The sequence below is a fragment of the Gorilla gorilla genome, chromosome 7 (genome assembly GCF_029281585.2).
Source record: "Gorilla gorilla gorilla isolate KB3781 chromosome 7, NHGRI_mGorGor1-v2.1_pri, whole genome shotgun sequence".
In the NCBI taxonomy this organism is placed as follows: Eukaryota; Metazoa; Chordata; class Mammalia; order Primates; family Hominidae; genus Gorilla; species Gorilla gorilla.
Genome location: NC_073231.2, coordinates 86,588,045 through 86,611,500, shown reverse-complemented (window position 1 = coordinate 86,611,500; position 23,456 = coordinate 86,588,045). Strand labels below are relative to the sequence as shown.

The following is a 23,456-nucleotide window of genomic DNA, read 5'->3' as shown; positions in this document are numbered from 1 at the left end:
TATAATTGTTCTAACTTATCATTAGTTACTGTTTCTAATCTCTTACTGTGCCTAACTTACAAATCAAACTTTATTAGAGATATGTATGTATAGGAAAAAACACAGTATGTATATGGTTTCATACTGTCCGCGGTTTCAGGCATCCATCGGGGGTCTTGAAATGTATTTCCTATGTATAAGGGGGCACTAGTCTATTTGGGGTTGGCATGTGAGCACTGTTAGGCACTGCACTACTTCTCAAACCTTAGAGTCAAATTGCATACAGCCATCTTCATTTCCTGTTCCACCCCAATTTTCATCCCATATTTGCTTTTTATCAAACCTGCTACAAACTAAACTTCACAAAGATATGTCATTGAAAGGAAGGTGCCATGACATGGTATGGAGTACCTCTGCACAGTGTTTGGGAAATACACGTCAAAATCTTCGCTTTGATCTTAGAGGAGTATTTCTCTTCCTTAATGACGACAAAGAGGAAGGGATTAAACCCTAAGGACACATCAAAAGTATTTTTCTATTCTATTCTATTCTATTATGCCAAAAAACCCTTTGGGGTCTCTATTTTATAAGTTGCATAAGAATTTCCTAACTAGCCTGCTCAGTTGTCTTTAGAATTGGAGTCAGTCAAGGTCTGGAGCAAAACTTTAAAAATCTCCAACTAGAGTCAAACCATTCAGTGTATATTCAGGATTTGTTTGTTTTCTTTGTTTTGATGAAATTCCAAAGCAGGAGGCAAAAAAGCACATCCTGTAAAATAAAGAACAATTTCAGCTGAATTTCTGTTAATGACCTAATAGGTCTTCATAACATTAGTGGAGTAATTTCCCCTCTCATACCTGATTTGATCCTCACAACAATCATATAAAAGGCAAAGGCATCATTAGTATTTCTATTTTACCTACCATGGTTTTATAAGAATGATAGTAAGTAATCAGTACATTAATTGATAAATCAAAAGGTTTTATTGAGTACTTTGCCTGTATTCGGCAATATGCCAAAAACTGCAGCATTCAAGAGGAGTATAAAACATGCTTTCACCGCTAAAGAAGACTTTGTACTAACTGTTGAAAGATGGTCTGTATACATTCAACAATTAATAAGTTTATAGAAAGCAATAGTGACAATAACTTTATAGAACAATTAATGAATGAAACAACCTGGCAGTTGTGCAGTGCTGACAATAAATACAAAGTGAGTTAAACCACAAGGAGACCAATGTGGCTGCAGTGCTCCTGCAGTACTGAGCTTTATGCTCAGTACTAAGGTCACGAGTAAAGAATCTCAAGGATGCTCCAAGTTCACTTACCTGATTTATGTCTGGAATAACTGGGAGGACTCAAATGAAGGTGAAGAGCATGGTTTTTAATTTCGGTTTTTATATTGCTGCTGTCAACAACAATATAGTGTAGTAGACAAAGTTGCTCGTCACTTTATCAATCTTCATATTGCAATCAAGAAGTTCTAACCCTAAGCAAATAGAAGCAAGTAGATGAATTCTTCCCAGTAATCAACTAAAAATATCTTCAGACTTTATTTAATATAACTATAATGGGGGCAGGAAAATGGGCAAATATATTGGAATGATGAATAAAAAGGAATCCCGGAATCGTACCTTATTTCAATGAAACTTATTATATCTTAAAGATCAGGGATGAGTAATATAGAACAGACAATAAACAACTGCAGGGTCACTTTCAGACGCAATCTGGGTCGGCCTCCAGGTTGAAAGGAAACAGCACATAACTCAGGTATACTTGAGGGAACACATTTTGGCTCACCACCAAGAGGCTGGATGGTTTAAGGTACAGGTGAAAGGTCTTCACCCCCACAATTAGGTCAACAATACAGTCATGGCAAAAACAAAAAACAACAAAAAACAAACAAACAAAAACCCTTCTCAAATACTCTAAGCTGATTATGTCTGCTTCTTCTTGCCCCTTAAATGTGATATTTTCCACAGCTAGACACTTTGTGCTCCCTTTCCTCCTCTTATTCTACACCGTCTTCCTTGGCCATATCATACACTCCCACATCTTTAGCTACTACCTAAAATTTAGATTCTAAACAAGAAAGATGCCAACTTTGACCTTTAACCCATACATACTCATCTGAATATTTGACATCTCATTTTATTTTTCTCTTTAAACACCTTTCTTTCTTTCTTTCCTTCTTTCCTTCCTTCCTTCCTTCCTTTCTCCTTTCATTTCTTCGTTTTTCCTTCCTTCATCCTACCTTCTCTTTCTTCCTCTCTTTCTCTCCTTCCTTCCTTCCTTTCCCTCTTACTACCAAGATCTCTCTCTATTCTAGCCTCTTCCTTGCTTTACACTCACAATTTTCCCCCTCACCTCCACCATGGCGGTGCTTATTATTATTATTACTATTTTCATTGTAAACTATTAAAATATGTAATATTCATTCATATATTTAATTATAAATGGTTATTTTTGCTAGCAAACAAATATAAAAAATAGTAACATTTAGCCACATTTGCTGCATATCTTTTTTACACAAAAATTAAAGTAGCATAATTTTTATTATTTGATTTTAAATTTGTATTCTAAAATGTTAATATGATTTGATTATTCCCCTGACAAAAACTGAAAGATAACGTCACAAACTCTTTTTTTTTTTTTTTTTTTTTTTTGAGACGGTGTCTTGTTCTGTCCCCAGGCTGGAGTGCAGTGGCACAATCTCAGCTCACTGCAACCTCTGCTTCCTGGGTTCAAGCGATTCTCCTGCCTCAGCCTCCCGAGTAGCTGGGACTACAGGCACGTGCCACCACGCCCAGCTAATTTTTGTATTTTTAGTAGAGATGGGATGTCACCATGTTGGCCAGGATGGTCTTGATCTCTTGACCTTGTGATCCACCTTCCTCGGCCTCCCGAAGTGCTGGGATTACAGCCGTGAGCCACCGCGCCCGGCCAACATCATAAACTCTTTCACATAACTTACCACCCTATCATGATCTTTCTCCCCTCTACTTCCTCCTCTCTAGCCTCATTTTGGCCCACCTCCAAGGTGCCCTGTCCTCCTACCTACCAAACCGCTAGCAACACCTTTGCATGGGCTGCTCCTTTTACTGGAAATATTCTTTCCCACGGTATTCAGCTTACCTTTCAAAACTTAACTGACACCTACATAACAAAACAAGTGGTATAAAACATATACACACCAAATCTTTCTACCTCTAAACCTCATCTATATTTGTTTTAACATATCCTAGAGTAAGTTTGTGTGATGAGGATGGAGCAGATGCAAAAGGTCATCTGGTGCAATGGATACTAAGAAAAGAAGGTACTTGATCCCGTGCGCATATACAAAAATCAAGCAGGCAAAAAAAATTCACAAAACTCCTGGGACACCCGGGAACCAAGGACAGAGGTCAGGGGGCTGAAGGGAGACAACACCTATGATAATGATCAAGATAACAGTCTCTAAGGTCAGACTTTCAGAATTCAATTCTAACTCCACCACTCTCCTGCCAGGTAAGATTAAGCGAGTTATGCATCCTCTGTGCCTTGGTTTCCTCATCTAAAGAGGATACCTCCTGCATATGGTTGTTGTAATGGTTAAATATGATAATCCATATCAAACTGATGGAAAGAAGTTGACACATAGTAAACTTTAAATAAGTATCAGCTAGTATTTTCATTACTCATTACATAGCCAAAGATGAGTAAAACAATGACTTGCTGTGAAACAAGCTAGTCTGATAAAATTCAGATCTTAGACCACAAAAAAAGGAGGAAATCACACAGAAACTTTTTGGAGAAATACAGTTTTCAAAATAATATGCTGGAAATAATTTATTATTGTAAAATAGTATATGATAGAAAGGGCACCCCATGAATTAATTTTTTTTTTTAAAGCTAATGCTGGACGCAGTGCCTCATGCCTGTAATCCCAGCACTTTGGAAGACCAAGGCAGGGGGATTGCTTGAGCAAAGGAGTTCAAGACCAGCCTGGGCAACAAAGTAAGACCTTGTCTCTACAAAAAAAGAATATAATTAGTCAGTAATTGAATTGTTTGTAACACAAAGGATAAATGCTTGGAGAGATGGATACCCTGTTCTCCATGATCTGATTATTTCACATCGCATGCCTATATCAAAACATCTCATGTACCCAGTAAATATATACACCTACTGTGTACCCACCAAAATTAGAAATTTAAAAATTTTGGAAAAGTTAGCCAGGCCTAGAGGCACACACCTGTAGTCCCAGCTACTCGAGAGGCTGAAACAGGAGGATAGCTTGAGCTCAGGAGTTTGAGGCTGCTGTGAGCTATGATCAAGCCGCTGCATTCCAGCCTGGGCAACAGAGCAAGACCCTGTCTCAAAAAATAAAATAAAATAAATAAAATAAAATAAAATATAAAATAAAATAAAATAGTTAAATTCAACTTTTTTAAAAAAAGAGGTTTTGAAAGACATTTTCTATAGGAAAAGATAACAGACCTTTAGCTTGGTATTGAAGACACAGTGATAATGAATGAAAGCTATCTGGACAAATTTGTCAACCCCTCTTTGGCTTTCAAACAGGATAAGCTTCAAGATAGATAGATAGATAGATAGATAGATAGATAGATAGATAGATAGATAGATAGAGAAGAAACATCATTAAGGGGAAATTGGAGTCTAAGAGAAGTAAGGAGCTGAGCTCAAAGTACTGAGATCCCTAAAATATGAGCAGGAAACTTTGAAAATGCAACTTTATGATAGGGAGAGAATGAAATTGAGATAATGCAATTTCAAGGAGTAGAAAAAGGTAAATTGTTGAAATTATTAAAAGTGAGTTTGATACCCATTCCGCTCCACAGTTTAGAACTCACCAATGAGTGTTCTGTGAGCATTTAGAGAGGAAAGCAGGATTTACTGAGCTATTTCACTGTATCTGTAGAAGAAGACTGTCTAGGACAAGGGAAGAGAGAGGAACACTCCATCCTGGGCCATAAATTCACTTTGGGACACCATCTCTTCAGTGTGATAACCTGGAGGTCATTCAAAATAGAATATCAAAATAGTGGACATGTTCAAAGCAACATTGTAAGAGAAGGAATAGCATAATCAAATTGTTGCTGTTTTGCAATTTTTTACAGTTTATCGTTTTTAAAATGTAAACTTCTGTATAATTTTAAATATTAGAACTAAACATTTATGGGAATCAGTGTTAACTCTTCCCCCCTTCTTTGTTAAGTTTTCATTTTATTTTTAATAGCTTCATTCAGATATAATTAACATGCCATACAACTTACCCATGTAAAGTAGATAATTCATTTTTTTTAGTGTACTCACAGAGTTATATCACCATTATCTCAATAAAATTTAGAACATTTTTATCATATATCTCTTGTTTTGACAGATATCTCATTGAATAAGTAGGTCAGTATGAGAAGTATTGCCATTTTGACAATATGAAATCTATTTTGACAATATGGAGTCTTTCCATCAAGAACATGGAATATTTTCTTTATTTATTTAGATCTTCTTTAATTTCTTTAAAAAATGTTTTGTAGTTTTCAGAGTAAGTTTGCACTTTTTTCATTAAATTTATCCCTAAGCATTTTATTGTATTGTTTTCTCAATTCCATTTCCAGATTGCTCATTGCATGTGTATAAATATACAATTGATTTTCACATACTGATTTTGTACACCACAATCTTGATGAACTTGCTTATTAGTTCTAATATATTTGTGATGCATTCCTTAAGATTTTTCTGCATACAAGATTTTGTCATCTGATTTTGGGGAGAAAGCATTCAGTCTTTCACCATGAAGTATGATGCTGTCTATGAGTTTTTCTTAGATGACTTTTATCAGGTTGAGGAAGTTCCCTTTAATTTATAATATGTTGAGTGTTTTGATCATAAAATTGTATTACATATTATTAAATTTATTATTATATCTATGAAGATGATCATATCATGTCTGTTCTTTATTCTGTTGTTATAGTGTATTACATTAATTGATTTTTGAATGTTAAATCTACTTTGCATTCCAGGGATAAATCCGACTTTGTCAGGGTGAATAATTGTTTTATATGTTTCTGGAATTAGTTTGACTATATTTCCTTGAGTATTTTTTGTGTTCATATTTTTAAACAATGGTGGTCTGTAGCTTTTTTTTTCTTTAGATGTTTGTTTTTCTCTGGTTTTGGTATCAGAGTAATACTGACTTCACAGAATGAGTTTAGAAGTGTTTCTCCTCTTATATTCTTGGAAAAGTTTGTGAAGAATTGATTTTAATTCTTTAAATGTTCACGAGTGAAGCCATCTAAGTCCAGAGCTTTTCTTTGTTGGCAGCTTTTGATTACTTGTTCTTGGTCTATCCTACATTCTGTATCATTTATATTCTATATTGTCTACTTCTTCAAAAGTCATTTGGAATAGTTCGTTTATTTTCTGGTACTTGTGTATTTCATGTAAGTCATCTAATTTATTGGCATGCAGGTGTTCAAAACATTGCTTTATTATTCCTTTTATTTGTGTATAGTTTGTGATAATGTCCCATCTTACATTTATGAATTTATGATTCCATTAGTTTTACATGTTTTTTTATCTCCCCACCTCCCCCTTCTCAAGGTTTGTCCATTTTGTTCATGTCTTCAAAGAACAAGAGTGTGAATTCACTGATTTTATCTATTTTATTTTTAATATTCTTCACTTCATTTCCACATTAGTTCTTATTATTTCCTTCTTTTTGCTTGCTGTAGGGTTTGTTTGCTCCTCTTTTTCCAGTGTCTTGAAGTTGAAGGTTGGGTTATTAATTTGAAATCTTTCCTGTTTCTTAGGAAAGGCATGTAGAACTGTAAATTTGCCTTTAAGCACCTATTTAGCTGCACTCTACACATTTTGATGTGTTGCGTCTTTATTTTCATTCAGAGTATTTTGATTTCCTTTTTGACTTTTTTCTTTGACCCATTGGTTATTTAGGAGTCTGTTGTTTAATTTCCACATATTTGTGAGTTCCCCAAATCTTTTTCTGTTATTGATTTCTAATTTCATTATATTGTGAATGGAGAACATACTTTGTATTATTACTATTATTTTAAATTTATTGAGCTTTTTCTTTCTTTTGTTCCTTCTTTTCTTTTTCTGATTTTTATTGGGTAGAGTGTTCTAAAGACATCATTAAGTGTAATGAATTTATGTTGCTGTTTTAATCTTCAATTTCCTTGTTGATATTTAGGCCAGCTGTTCTATCCATTAATGAAAGTAATGTATTAAAATCTCTAAATATTATGGTAAATTTCCCCTTTTTCCCTTCACTTTGGTAAGGTATTTTCTTTATGTATTTTGATTATTTGTTCTTCAATACATGCATGTTTTCAATTGTTATACCTTCCTGATCAATTTATCCTTTTATCCTTATAAAAGTCCCATTTTTATCTCTAGTGACATTTTGTTTTAAAGTCTGTTTTGATTTATACTACTATAGTCGCTATAGCTATCTGTAATTACTTTTTGCATGATAAAATTTTTTCTAACCTTTTACTTTTATCTTTGAATCTAAAGTGTGTCTCTTGTAAATAGTGTATAGTTTTTTTAAATCAAATCTGATGAACTCTGCCTTTTAATTGGATTGTTTAATCCATTCACACTTGTTATTTTTTACATAATTTGATTTACACGTGCCATTTTAATTATTGCTTTACATGTCTCTCATATCTATTTTGTTCCTCTTCCCCCTATTGCTTTCCTTTTCCTTAAGCACATATTTTCTAATAAGGCACTAAATTTCTTTAGTAATTTGCTCTCTCTCTCTCTTTTTTTTCTTTTAAGGAACTTCTTTGTGGCTATTCTACAGCTTCCCACATACATCATAACTTAACAGAACCAGCTTCAGGTTTACACTACCTTATTTCCACTAAGACATATAAATATTATTCCTATATATTTCTATTTATTTTTCTTATTTCTGTGGTATTACTGTTACACACATTATATCCAATAATGGTACAGATCCAACAATATATTGTTATAATTATTACTGTGTATAATTTTATGTCTCAAGGAAGCTGAGAGGAGGAAAGAAAGTAAGAGAAAAACTTAAATAAGAATGTTCACATTCTTATTTAAGATTTCTAATTATCTTCATTACTTCTTGTGGATTTTAAAGTTGCCATCTGGAGTCATTTCCTCAGCCTAATACAACTTTACTCCCACCTATTATATCTTCTTTTATTTGTTCAATAATGGCTTCCTTTAGTTATTTAAACATATTTATAATGGCTACTTTTGTTGTCTTTTTTCTCTTAAATCCGACTTCTGGTCACTCTCATAGGCAGTTTCTGTTGCATACTTTTTTCTGTTCTAGTATATGGGTCATATTTTTATATTTGTGTAGCTCATAATTTTTTGTTTTTGGAAACTGGACTATATATATATTTTTTGGGGGGTGTGTTTTTTTTGTTTTTTTTTTTTTGTTTTTTTTTTGAGGGAGCCTCGCTGTGTCACCCAGGCTGCAGTACAGTGGTGGATCTCGGTTCACTGCAACCTTCGCCTCCTGGGTTGAAGAAATTCTCCTACCTCAGCCTCCCAAGTAGCTGAGATTACAGGTGCCCACCACCATGGCCGGCTAATTTTTGTATTTTTAATAGAGATGGGGTTTCACCACGTTGGTGAGGCTGTTCTCAAACTCCTGACCTCAAATGATCCACCTGTGATCCGCCGCCTCAGCCTCCCAAAGTGCTAGGATTATAGGAGTGAGCCACCACACCCTGCCTAAAATATATTATTTTGATAACTCTGGGTATTGTCTCTCCCCTGGGGCTTATTATTTTTGTTTGCTTATTTATGTTTTCATGACTCATTGTTTTAGTGACATAGCTTTTCCTTCCACAGTGTTAAGCTTCTGATGATGCTCCTCAGTGAGGTGTATCTTAGGATAGGTCTCAGAGTTTCCAGATAAAAGTATGTCCCAGTCAAACCTTGCTGTCAACCTTGTGGGACCTTAAACAATGAACCAGCTGATACGGTTTTGTCAGTGTCCCCACCCAAATCTTATCTTGAATTCCCACGTGTTGTGGGAGGTAATTGAATCATGGGGGCAGATCTTTCCTGTGCTGTTCTCATGATAGTCTCATGAGATCTGATGGTTGTGCAGGTGAAGTTTCCCTGCACAAGTTCTTTTTTTGCCTGCTGCCATCCATGTAGGATGTGACTTGCTCCTCTTTGCCTTCCGCCATGATTGTGAGGCCTCCGCAGCTATGTGGAGCTGTGAGTCCAATTAAACCTCTTTATTTTGTAAATTGCTCAGTTTTGGGTATATCTTTATTGGCAGCATGAAAACAGACTAATACACCAGCCAAACCCACTGCAGTTTCTTACTTGCAGAACCATGAGCTAATATGTGGGTTTTGTTTAAGTCCCTTGTGCATTAGTAGTTATTTCTCATCTGTTAACAGAAAATGAATGCAATGATTAAACAGTCTTCAGTACTGTACTCCTCTAATCTATTCTCCAAGCTGCTTTTAGAGAATTCTTTCTAAAAACAAAATCTGATTGTAATCCTTCCCTGCTTCCCATTAGCTTTAAAATAAAATTTAAACAGTGTAATGTCCAAGGCCTTACCACAAGTCACCTATGCTAAAATCCTATGGTAAAGTTAAGCTCTCATTTACCTCCATGTGATTGCACATAAAATATCTTTATCTTGCCTGCTTCAACTGGCTAACTCTCACTTTTTTCTAAAGATTCAGTTCACTCATGACCTCTTCTAAACTTCATGATACCCATAGCATCCTTTACATATCTATATCATAACACAAAATATTGTGTTCAGATTTTCTATTGTTACTACAATCAGACTAAGAACAGATATTTCTGCCTCTGTGTTTTAATTACTAGTATAGTGGCTGACCTCAATAGATGTTCAATAAGTTTCCATTGAATTTTTAATATATATTAATCAAATATTGAAAAAAATTTAATTGTAGCCTCAATCACCCCTTGAGCCCCAAATATGTTTATGAAACAGCTTACTCAGCAACTTACTTGAGTATATATCTAAAAACAGCATATTAAGCTTATTATATCTAGAAAATAACTCTTTATTCTACCCATTCAACACCACAAACCTGCTTCTACAGTGGACTTTCCATGTCAGTAAATGACAACAAAGTGCTTTTAGGTGCTTAAGATGAAAACACAGGGTGCTGGGTGCAGTGGTTCATGCCTGTAATCCCAGCGCTTTGGGAGGCTGAGGCGGGTGGATCATCTGAGATCAGGAGTTTGAGACTGGCCAACATGCAGAAATCCCGCCTCTACTAAAAATACAAAAATTAGCCGGGTGTGGTGGCACTTGCCTGTAATCCCAGCTACTTGGGAGGTTGAGGCAGGAGAATTGCTTGAACCCAGGAGGTGGAGGTTGTGGTGAGCCGTGATCATGCCATTGCACTCCAGCCTGGGCGACAGAGTGAGACTTGTCTCAAAAAAAAAAAAAAAAAAAAAAAAGAAAAAGAAAAAGAAAAAGATAAAAAGATAAAAATACAGGGGTTGGTTTTAATGCCTTACTTTCTTACATATAAAATATCTATCCTATTTGTAGGATATTAGCATATTGTATTGTCTGTACCTTCAAAATATATCCTGACCACAGCCATGAAGAGCATCCTCAACCACACCATCTTTATTTCTCACTTGGAAAACAGAAGCAACTACTAACTGGTGTCCCTGCTGGGTATCCTCTATTTGACACTCTATAACCAGAGCATCTTTTAAAAAACATCTGTCAGATCTTGTCATTCCACTGCTCAAAACACTCCTATCCCTTTATACGGAGTTTAAAATAAAATCTTAACTCTTTACTCTTGTTATTTAGTTACTACACAACCTGCTCTTTATCTCTTTACTTCTGTGACTTTATCTAGTATCACTTTTCCTTTGTTTACTAAACTCCAGCCACACACGTTCTCTTCATATAGCCTTGGGACATTCTGTTTCTTCTACCTAAAATACTCCTTTCCAGAACATTGCTTGGTTGTGTACTTCTTATTGTTCAGATCTTAGCTTAAATGTCACATTTTCAGGAATACAGTTCCTGACCACTTAGTCTAAAAGAGCCCTTGAATCACTTACCCATCATTCCATTTTATTTTATTCATATCACATAAATGATAGATTTTCTTGTTTGTTTATTTACATCCATCTGACACACATGCACAATACATACACATATGCTGAAATATTTTTTCTATGAAAGCAGACACCTAGGCCATCTGGTTTAATGATGTTCCTATCTTTTAGAAAAAGGGACAAAATAAGCACTTAATGTTTGAATGAAATAATTATTGCCATCAGTGTGGATGCAAGGTCATTACATATGGGAGCACAGTGCAGAACCTGCTCAACCATTCTCAGGAGGCAGCCCCCCAGAAGTAAAGCACACTAAATAAAACCCGTTCTTATAATCATGATTTAACATTCTTAAGAATGCTATAGAGCCATATATAAGGAGTGAGTGGAAAATTTTCATTTTAATTCCTTTTCCGCATATGCTCAAGATTACATTATTTATTACCTTGGCAAAAGTCTTGATCACTCTCATATTAGAACCATGGCAAGTATTATATTTGCAGGAAGGTAGGGTGGGAGATGAGTAGTTGATTTATTCAGGAGTATAATATAATTACACTAATTATTGTCTTATAATAAATTAGTAGCAATCAAGTTTTGTAATGAAGATGTTCAGTCCTTTTAGTCTGGGAACCAGAGGAATGAAATTCATTGAGCAATCTATAAAACAGACATATTCAGTATTTTTTTTCTAAAAGCACACCTAGCTAATGTTGGCATAAGAAAAAGCTGGTCATAAACACCACTATGAATCACTCAAATCATACGACCTGAATTTTAACTCTAAAAACACCCTCTAAACTCTAAAACAAATGAAGTGACTACAGTCATAGATATATAGATTGCCAAGAAAATGTGTATTCACACAGAAGGACTATTTAGTGGATTAGGAGTTCCAGAATCATTGGCATAGGAGTGGAAGGTTTTATTAGGGAATATTTTCGGGACAAATTTAAAAAAAATGGAACCTCAATCATCATTTAGTAATATTGTCTAGAGGAAGACATTAGTGGATCTGGTGTTAGATAATCAGTCCGTGCCTTCATAGTTTTGTACGAGTCTATTAAATTCAGAAAGCCTTAATATCTCCTTCTATAACACAAAAACAAAACAACTACAAAAATGTTCCTTCCTATCCCATGTGAAAGGTGGGGGTGCAAATGAAAAAACATATGATATAATATTGTAAGTTGCAATGCCTTATTAAAGGTGAGCTATGAATTTTGGGTAATAATGATACACCGATTTGTTAGACATTGAGCACCCAAATGCATGGAAATAGTCCAACCCATTTATGACACAGCAGAGATTGCTATGAAAATTCAATAAAAATTACATGGTATAATGGCTATTCTAATATTACATTTGAGCCTGCTAACTTTTACACCCCAGAGACACTGAGGCCCCGAGATCAAAGGCTAGCATGAATGTCAATAGTTAAAACAACAGATCACAAGGTTGTAAACCTTCAGACCCCCATCTTCAGATCTTGAGAGTACTGTATACCTGAAGAGTTCCTCCCTGCTCCTGAATGGGTCTTTAGCCATAAGGTTATACCTGTACTGTAGCCTTTTCTTTGTTCTCTCTCCATTTTCCCTCCATGTGGCATTTCTGTTACTGCATATAAGTCCCTAGAGGCCTAAGCATCAGTAGTCACAGCTGTCATGAGTGATTTCTGTAAAGCATTTCAGGGTGAAAGGTGCTTCATCCACCTACAATGCTATCATTATCAGTCATCTCAGAAAAATCAGAGCTGAGCCTCCTTCCTGTGTGATAGCAGCTGAAAACTGCTGATCTCTTCTTGATATGGATTTCTTGATTGTTAACCTAGAATACAATGTATATTGCTTTGATATAAAATGCATGCAGAAAAGCTTCTTATTTGAAGGATTAAAAGTAAAATCTGGTTTTGTTCTCATTTCCTTCTGTTCTATTTGAACAGCAGGAGTACAGACTTATTTTTACTATCCTTCTGCTTAGAGCAATGGGATTTTGATGTTAAACAAAAGAAGGGGTTTATTTTAAATATCTAGGCCTAAACCAAGCAAGGAACAAGGGCTACGAGTCAGTGACATGAAAATTGGACTTGGTTACATTAGAAGCAACTCTAGATATTTTTTCCCTAATTGATTCAGCAACTGCAGAAAAGTTCATTTACTATAATCAATATTACTTTACATTGTGCCTCAATCAAAAACTACTTTTCCATGGTCAATAGCAATTAGACAAATGGATAGAAATGACAGCATTGATGGTGATGGACTTCAAGATTTATACCTGCCATTCTTTTAAAAAATAACGCCAGGGAAACAGCTAATTGCATTATATTGAATTGGAAACCTTTTAGAAACAACCTAGAAAGGGCTTTGAAAATAAGTCAGAAATATCCTAGGTCAGGAAGCTGAGAAAAAAAAGATATATCTAAACCTTTCTTGCTGATGTTTTATTAAGTTAATCAAGATCTAACAAATGATACGAAAAACAAGGAAACAAAACCAAGAAGGACACAAGTGGGATATAAATTGGTACCTTATAGGAATGTTCTAAGAAATGAAACAATTTCACCTGAAAGGACTTTATAAATAGTTGTCTTTGGTTTTCATGAAGAACCATGGTTTGTGTCCAACGGAAAGTTAGTAAGGAAAAAAGGCAAACTACAGCAGGAGGCATACTAAACATAAGTGTTAAGAAATGAGTGAGCACCTGTAAAGAACCAAATGACTTGTCTGAATGAACAGAGAAAACTATTTACCTTCTGGTGCAGTGCATGTTAATCCAGCTATGTGCATTCATCCCACATCTCACATGCTGGCTGCTTTGTGATGGGCATTCTCATTTTTCTCTTTGATGCATTTCAAAACCTATAGTGGATGCTTTAGACCAATACTTCCAGGAGAACAAAATTGCAGTAGTACAGAGGGAAAGTTCATTAAGCATTGTTAGAATCAAGATGGGGTGAGTTAAACTAAGGACAGTACAGGCAGTGGAAGCCAGAGAAGCACTTGCAATGGAGCATGAGGAATTTCAGCAGAAAGAGATGGAGGCTGGGGTGGAGACTTCACTGCCACAAAAAGAGGTCATCAGTGTGTACGCAAGGTCATTAGGTATGGGTGTACAGTGCACAACCTGCTCAACCATCCACAGGAAGCAGCTACCCAGCAGTAAAGCACACTCAATACAACTCTTTCTTACAATAATGATTTAATATTATATGACAGTTTAATTTGATCAAAACACTATGACAGCAAGACTATGTGACCAAATCTAAATTACATAAACTCAGCAGTTGGTAAAGTGGCAAGGTCCTGGAACAGGGTATGCAGATGAAGTCTGGTGGATAGTATATCCCAAATTACTATAGGACACTAAGTCTTGGGGAATATTAATATTAAAAGAGCATAACTGTATCACAACCAATGTAACTTTCTTATTTTTCTGGGGATTTCTCTCTTCAAACTAGTAGTCCTTCCAAAAAAAAAAAAAAAAAACCTTGTGGCTAGTATAAAATATAACATATTATATATATAATATATAATACTATAATAAAGTATATATTAAAATAAAAAATAGTCTGGTAGTATATCCCTGCAACCCAAATTACTAGAGGACACTAAGCCTTGGGGAATACTAATGTTAAAAGGGCATAATTGTATCACAACCAATTTAACTTTCTTATTTTTCCAGGGATTTCTCTCTTCAAAATAGCAGTCCTTAAAAAAAAAAAGAATACCTGGAAACACCAATCTCATACTTTTGCTTTCTGATTTGTAGAAGTTTTTGGACTGTGTTACAAATGCCTACAAAATACTCACACTTTCTTCTCTCATCTTGCTGAAGCAACCCTTAACTTTCTTTGACCATACACCTTCTAGCATCTATTCTTACCATCCCTCTCCATCCATTATCCTCATAGTGCTCAGAAAAATCCTTCGAACATATAATGAATTGGATAATACTATTGTCCTATATGAACCATTTCAATAACTTTCAGTTATACTTCAATATGATTCCAGGATCGTACTAATGGGTCTGAAATGGCCTGCAAGATACACTTCTCCCATAGCCTTAGCTCATGCTATTCCCCCTAGTTTATGGTTCTCAATGCAGTAAGCACTTCTTTACCTGAGGAACTTATCCTCTCAATCTCCCTTTCCTGCCTTTCGGTTAAGAGCTGTCCCTAATATCTGGGAAGCTATGAGACAATCTTTCTTAGCATATGATTTATGGGTATTTGTCCTGGAAAAGAGCAGAATTCGCCGGAAGCCCTCATAATCTCCCGTATTTCTTTTATTTGATGTAAACAGTTATCTATGAGCACTCCACTTTGATTCCTAATAGTGTGGTTCATTGATGAGATGAGATTTTAAGAAGCCACACAAGGCAAGAAAGAAGGGAGACAGATGGAAAACAAGCAATTATAAGTGTAGTGATGAGTAGGAAAAATGAGAAAAGAGCCATTTAGAAGTAGCAAGTTTTAGAAAGCTAAGGAAAGAGATTGTTATCTATAGCAGGAGAAACCTAAGGAAGTAATGAATATAAAATTCCAAAATTAAAGTACCAGTGGACCTAAAAAGTCAAAGAGGAATTATAAACATGATATAAATACACATAGAGAGACAGAGAATGCAAGCAAATGAATGAGAAAGTCCAGTGTGAAATACTCTTAATAATATTTTTACTTATATAAGAATAAGAGAATAAAAAAAAGCTAATTTTGAATCTTTGTAAAAAGTTGATTCCTAAAATTTTGACCTGTTATAAAATTAGCATTGATTCCAAGTTCTCTTTGGTCCAACACTCAGCCACATGAACATTCTTGTTGTGTCTCAAAGGGACAAAATAGATGTTAGTACTTCAGGCAGGTTTGTTTTCCTTCAATTATGCTATTTACTTTCTGCAATGCAATGACTTTCATCAACGATCTTTTGTTAAAAATAAAATGCTGTATGTACAATGCACACACAACTTGTTGAAAACAGGACAGAGCTTTTACTATTTTAACTTCACTCAGGCATCCAGTACAAGTCTGCTCTTATGTTAAGCTATATTGTGTTCCTACCTTCTCATTTAAGAGTGACATGGAGATCCAATTTGTAAGCATCCAGTTGAATGCAGAGGCATTCATGTCTTGTGAGGACATACACAAGTGTAGTAGGCATGAATGGGTTTGCTGTGCTTGTCACAGTTCGTTGGAAGCTGAAGATGAATCAACAACAAAGAGGACATTTTAAATTATCATTTTGATTTCAATTTACTGCTACACCCACAAGTCTCTCTAAGTAATAGAGCAAATAAATAATCACTCTATAACAGGAAAACCACTCATCCTTTACACAAACCAAGAGGACTGTAGTAATTACTGGGGACTTGAATAGGGCTAAATTATCAACTAAAAATGATAACAAGCAGTATGAGTATTACGACTCCAAAATTGAGCTTGTAGAATTTTTAATTTTGCTTTATTTTGTTCTTTTCTTCTACTGAGAATTATGAAACAATATGATCAGAACAGAGTTCTGATATAGTTTCTGAAACAATTCACTTGGAAAAAAAACTAGAATATGAAAAAATTCTCTGAACCAGAATAACCTTTTTTATTCCAGTACTTTCAATTATATTTTATATAATCAGAATATATTGCTAAACATACACATATGGATTTCTGTGGGCGAATGATTATGTGTGTATGTGTTCACCAAAGTTTTGGGATACCTGCTATATAACAGATCTCAAATATTTCATTTACTCTTTACAAAAAAACAGTTAAATGCGTATTACAATTCCTAATTTAGGGAAGAAGGAAGGGAGATTTAGTTAAAATAACTAGACTCGATGAACACAGCTAAAGGGTGATGAAGGTGATATGCAATTTGTGCCCAGGAATTTTGGCCCCTGTTATGGGTTAAATTGTGTTTCCCAAAACTAGATGTTACACTAATCCCCAGTGCCTGAGAATGTGAGCTTATACAGAAATAGGTTTGTTGACAGGGCACAATGGCTCACACCTATAATCCCAGCTGCTCGGGAGGCTGAGGCAGGAGAATCACTTGAACCTTGGAGGCAGAGGTTGCGGTGAGCTGAGATCGCGCCATTGCACTGCAGCCTGGGCAACAAGAGGAAGACTGTCTCAAAAAAACAAGAAAAGAAAAGAAAAGAAATAGACTCATTGCAAATGAGTTAGATTAATTAATTAAGATGAGGTCATACTGGAGTAGGGTGACCATTAATCCAATATGACTGGTGTCTTTATAAGAAGACAACAGGGGACACAGAGACAAAGGACAAAACAAGTAGGGAGATTTAAAAAATGTCCATTGTTTTAATCCACTCAGTCTATGATACTTTGTTATTGCAGCTCTAGAAAATTAATATAACCCCCTGAACCAGTGTTCCTTCTCATGTGGCACACTGCCTCCACTTCTTAGGAATGAAGTGGGACCAAAGGAAGTTTGAAACCATGGAAATGATTTTACTCTAAAGTTTTCTATGACTTCCAAATGCTTGTCTTCTCTCTTCGTTCTCACTTTTTATCTTCCACTTTATTGGTCAGACATGGAGATAAGCACTATGCACACATTATTTTATTTTATTCTAGCAATAGCAAAAGGATAATTGCTACAATTATTATCTTTATATTATAAATGAAGAAACTGAGACTTAGAGATTCAAACTTGCCAAAGGTTATGAATAAAGTAAGTTATGGAACTGGGATTCAAAGCTGAATCTATCTGATTTCAGAGCCCAAATTCAAGCCATCTTCTCATACTGCATTATTTCAGTCTACTTCAGGCCCTGACAGTATACAATTCACTGTTTATACTTTTGAATAAAAGTAAACAAAAGTAAATGGAAGCAACCTCTAAAAAGAATGGCTAAGAAAATTATTTCCTGTGGAACCTTCTGGAATAGGATGCAGAAAGAACAAATATTTGGTGCCAGCTTACACTGTATTAGGTAAAAGGTTAAATTGAATTTACATATTTTCTTATTTAATTCTCAAAATATAATTTAGGTCTATTGTGCAGGCAAAGCATTGAGGCTCAAAGAGACAAAGAAAATGACTCAGGATTATAAAGAGTATACGTGAAGGAGGCAAGATTCAAATCTAGTACTTTATGCCTCATACTTTCCAGTTCCCCCTGAAGTAGATGAGAAGTTTATCACTAAAAGCAACTTAGTGCATTGTTTCTTTCATATCTGCCTCTCATTTTCCATACATATCTCTGTAGTATTTATAATTTTAGGTCTTCCAATGAACTCCTTCACTTTCTGGGTTTTTTTTTTTTTCAGAGATTTCTAAAATACCGCCGGTTGCTTTTCACAGATGCCACATTCTGAAGAATTGGGGGGAATGCCCATATGTGTAGGGAAAGATGCCCAGCATACAAGGAAGTGGCTGTGCATGTTCTGCCAGGCCACAGGCATCAGTATTCCTTTCCAAAAAGCAATTGGAGAGGATCAACAGAACACCATTTATATAAGGAAACAAGATATGCTGGTTCCTACATTTCTATTCTCCAATCTATCAAAGACTATAGAAATGGTTGCTTGGTTAAGTTAGGAATGGAGGAAAGGCTGAGAAGTAGGAGTAAAATGATTCCGTACCCTAACATATCACTGACTGCTGTGAACTGAATTGTGTTCCCATAACATTCATATATTAAAGCTCTAACCTCCAATGTGAAGGTACTTGGAGATTAGTCTTTTGACGTGTAATTAGCTTTAGATGAGGTTATAAAAGTGGAGTTCTCATGATGAGATTAGAATCTTTATAAGAAGACATACCAGAGAGCTTATTTTCTCTCTGTTTCTCCTCCATGGGAAGACACAAGAAGGCAGCAGTCTTCAAGCCAATAAGAGGAATCTTGCCTCTGGAACTGTGAGAAATAAATTTCTGCTATTTAAGTCACCAGTCTATGGTATTTTGTTATGATAGCCCAAGAAGACTAAGTCACCACCCAGTAGAAATTTTTGTGGTGATGACGAAAATGTTATATATCTGTGATGTTCAGTATTATTGTCACTAGCCACATTTGGGTAATGTGGACGAAGAACTGAATTGTTAATTTTATTCAATTGTATTTAATTAAAATTTGGCTAGCTGTATTTGGCTAGTGCTTACCTTATTGGACAGTGCAGCTGTACAACAAAACACAGTCTTCTTGCAATTTGTCCCCCAAAGAAGACTGCAGTATAGTTGCCTGGTTGCATCATTCCCATACATACTCACATCTGCCCCAACAGCTGGTCTTGCAGTGGCTATGTCCCACTGACAGACCACTGCAGAGCCACCCAGCATGAAAGGTGACCCAACAGCAGCCTCATCTCTCCAGAGAGACAGATGCCTGCCTAGCTGTGCCCATACATGTCAAGCTGGTCCTCAGCATAAGATAACCATAGCACTGTCATCACAAATTCTCACAGCCTAGGCCACTGAGGCAATTGCAGACATTGCTGACACAAAAGATGCTGACAGGGATTACAGCTAAAGAGACCGCACCATGCTACTGAGTGTACTCAGAACCAAATTGAATGCACCATAACCAAATAAAACCCCAGAACCCATCTACAGGAAAGTGCCTTCTCATAAAAGCTACTCCATAAAGATCACACCACTGCAATACAGCAGAGCAAAATCCCATTTCTAAATTAAATAAATAAGTAAATTTTTAAAAGGTACTGCATAAAATTGTAAAAAGTTTTTATTCCAACAGATATGCAGATATCAATGTAAGGACACAAGAAATATGAATAATGAAGGAAACATGACACTCTACAAAGAATACAGTAAGTCTCCAGTAAAGACCCCAAAGAAAAGAACACTAACAAAATGCCTGAAAATAAATTTAAAATAATGATCTTAAGGAAACTCATCGAGATACAAGGAAATACACGCAAATAATTTAGTGAAATTAATAAAACAATTCGTGGTCTGAATGAAAATCAACAGTCATAATTATAAAAAAGAAACAGAAACCTTGGGGCTAAATAATGCAGTAAATAAAATGAAAAACACAACTGAGTGCTTCAGCAGTAGAATAGATCAAGCAGAAGAAAAAAGTGTTTAAATTTGAAGATAGGTATTTTTGAAATAACCCACTCAGAATATTAAAAATAAAAGTAATAAAAACTAAAGGATGCCTACAGGACTCACTGGACACCATAAAACAAACAGCTATTTGCATTATAGGAGTTATGGTGGGAGAAGTGGGAGAGAAAGGCACAGAAAACCTATAATAAAATAATAGTTGAAATCTTCCCAAATATGGGGAGAGATGATCATCCAGATTCAGAAAGCTCAAATGTCCCCAATTACATTTAACCCAAAAAGATCTGCTTGAAGACATATTATGCTCAAACTATCAAATTCAAAACAGAGAGAATTCTAAAAGATGAAAGAGAATAGCACCAAGTTACATATAAGGGAATCTCTATTAGACTACCTGTAGACTTCTCAGCAGAAACCTTGCAGGCCAGGAGAGAATAAAATAATATATTCAAATTCCAAAAGAATAAAAACTGTCAACTAAGAATACTACCTTCAACAAAGCTATACTTCAGAAATAGAGAAGTAAAGACTTCCCCAGACAAACAAAATCTGAGGAAATTTATGACCATTAAATCAGCCTTACAAGAATTGCTTAAGGGAGTGCTACATCTGCAAACAAAAGGACGATAATCACTGTCATGAAAATACAATAAAATAGAAAACTTGCCAATTCATAAATTGAACTCAGAATACCCCAGTGATGTAACAGTGTAATGTAAATCTCTCAATCCTTTAGTATGGAAGTTTACAGCCAAAATAGTCAAAAACAGTAAGCTATCATTAGCAGCTAAGGAACACATAATAGATTTTTAAAAAGTAAATTAAGACAACAAAAATATAAATTGTGGAGAGAAGAGAAAATGTCTAGAGTATTTTTATAGTACCAAAGTTAAATTGCTCTCAGCTTAAAATAGGTTATTACAACCACAAGACTTTTTATGTTACCCTTATGGTAATCACAAAGAAAGAAATTGTAGCAGATATAAAAATAATACAAAGAAAGAAAACAAGGCTCAGCACCACAGAAAACCACCAAACCACAGAGTAAACAACAAACAGAGAAAGAAAGAAACAAAGGATCTACAAAATATTCAGAAAAAAAATTAACAAAAAGGAAGGAGTAAATCCTTAAGTTCTTATCTATCAATAATAACCTTTGATGTAAGTGGATCAAATTCTCAAATAAAAATATATAGTGTAGCTGAATGGATAGAAACTGTAACAAAAACAAACAAACAAAAAAACAGAAAACCCAACTATATGATGCCTGTAAGAGATTCATCTCACCATTAAAGACAAACAAACTGAATGTGAAGAAATGAAAAAAGACAACTATGTGTCAGATACTGCTAAATACCAGGATATAAAAAAGTAAGGTGTGAGTCTTGCAGTTGAGGGACTGTAGTCTCAAAGAAAAGCCAAGTGAATTATAAAATAATGTAATAACTGCTCTGTATTAGGTTGAATGGTGGTCCCCCAAAGGTACGATCACCTATATCTTGGTGACTTTATTTGGAATAAAGGATGTGACTTTATTTGGAATAAGAATGTTTGCAGATGTACTTAAGTTCAGAATCTTCATGTGAGATCATCTTGGTTTTGGCAGTCCCTAAATCCAATGATGAATGTACTTTAAAAAGACAGAATAGGGGACACACAAAGACACAGGGAAGAAGGCCACGTGAGGACAGAGGCAGAGACTGGGGCTATGCTTCCCAATCTAAGGAATGCCAGGAATCCCTGGAAGCAAAAAGGAACAATAAAGTATTCCTGCCTAGAGCCTTCAGAGGGAGCGTGGTCCTACCAACACCGATTTTGGACTTCAGGCCTAAAAAGTGTGAGAATAGAAATGTCCTCTGTCTCCAGTTACTAAGTGGTGGTTTGTTGTGGCAGCCCCAGGAACTCCCTACCTGCTGTAACAGAGATAGAAGCAAAATATATGGTGAAACGGAGTAGAACCAAGCTCTCTCTGGGGCAATGTGGTTTTCCAATGGCATGATATTAGACCCAGAACTTTAAAAAAGAGTAAGTATTTTCCAGGTAAAGTTAGTTTAGGGCCAATCTACCATTTCATTCCTGTTGGCAGAGCTTAAGTTGGTCATGCTGGTGATGTTTGGGAATGATAAGCTCACTATGCAGTTGACCTTTGAACAAAACAGATTTGAACTACAAGGGTCCACTTACACAGATTTTCTTCTACCTCTGCCACTTCTGAAACAGCAAGACCATCCCCTCCCCTTCCTCCTCCTCTTCAGCTGACTCAACCTTCATCATGAGGATGAAGACCTTTATGATGATCCAATTCCAGTTAATAAATAGTAAATATATTTTCTCTAGGTTATGATTTTCTTAATAACATTTTTCTTTCCTCTAGCTTACTTTACTGTAAGAATTTAGTATATAATACATATATAAAATATGTGTCAATTGACTGTTTATGTAATCAATAAGGTTTCCAGTCAACAGTAGACTATTAGCAGTTGTGTTTGGGGAGTCAAAAGTTATATGCAGATTTTTGACAGCACTAGATTGGGGGTTCGGCAATGCTGACCCCCATGTTGTTCAAGGATTAACTATGGCTACCTTAAACTATGTAGAGTTTATTTTAAAGATAGACATGTAAATAAGTAAACAAGGATTTCAGCCATATGCATAGATTTCAAGGGAAGCCAGGCAAAGCAAAGCATCCAAGCTAAGAAGGAGCAGAAACAGTAGCAAAACTAAAGTCTCTGAGCTTGGACAAGTCAATCATTTGAATCCTAAGCAGCTCTAGAAATCTCTGCAGCAAGGCTTCACAATTTTTATTCTAACTCTTTACTATGAACTCAAATCTACCTCTTTATCTGTCCACTTACTTTTCTGTTAACAATTTGATGATTTCCTTCCAGATTTCCTAACACAAACTCCAGGAAAAGAATCATATTGACTCACCTAGTAATCTGCCAAGCCCTGTCAGAGGCTACGGACCTTCCTATTCCACTTTTCAAAGCCTGTCAAAGATGACAAAGATAACAAGCAAGTGGTAAGATTCTAGAAAAGTCTACAGTTGTGAAGGGCCTTAAATGTCTATCTGAACAATTTTAATTTTATTCTTTGTATTCAGGTAATTACAATATTCTTTCATATGGGGAAACGTCATGATTAACTTTGCTTTTTAGGAAGACATCTGTACAACTAAAAACTAAAATGCAATGAGACTTGTGGTAAAGGTGTTAGTGAGAAGCTTTTCTAGTGTTCAAATCAGATAAGGGCTGAGATAGGATTGGAACCCAGTGTTTTTCTGCCATCTACTCCTAAGTAATTTTATGCAGAAAGCTGTCTAAAATATGAAG

General features: G+C 35.4%; 1 long non-coding RNA gene across 1 annotated transcript in view; it reads left to right on the top strand.

Moving 5' to 3' along the window:
• Nucleotides 1-23,456, top strand: part of LOC109028015 (uncharacterized) — an 81,076-nt gene that overhangs the window by 12,311 nt on the left and 45,309 nt on the right. The window contains exon 3 of the long non-coding RNA XR_002007068.4: nucleotides 23,013-23,146. This is a non-coding gene — a long non-coding RNA (uncharacterized lncRNA). The remainder of the gene's footprint in view (nucleotides 1-23,012; nucleotides 23,147-23,456) is intronic.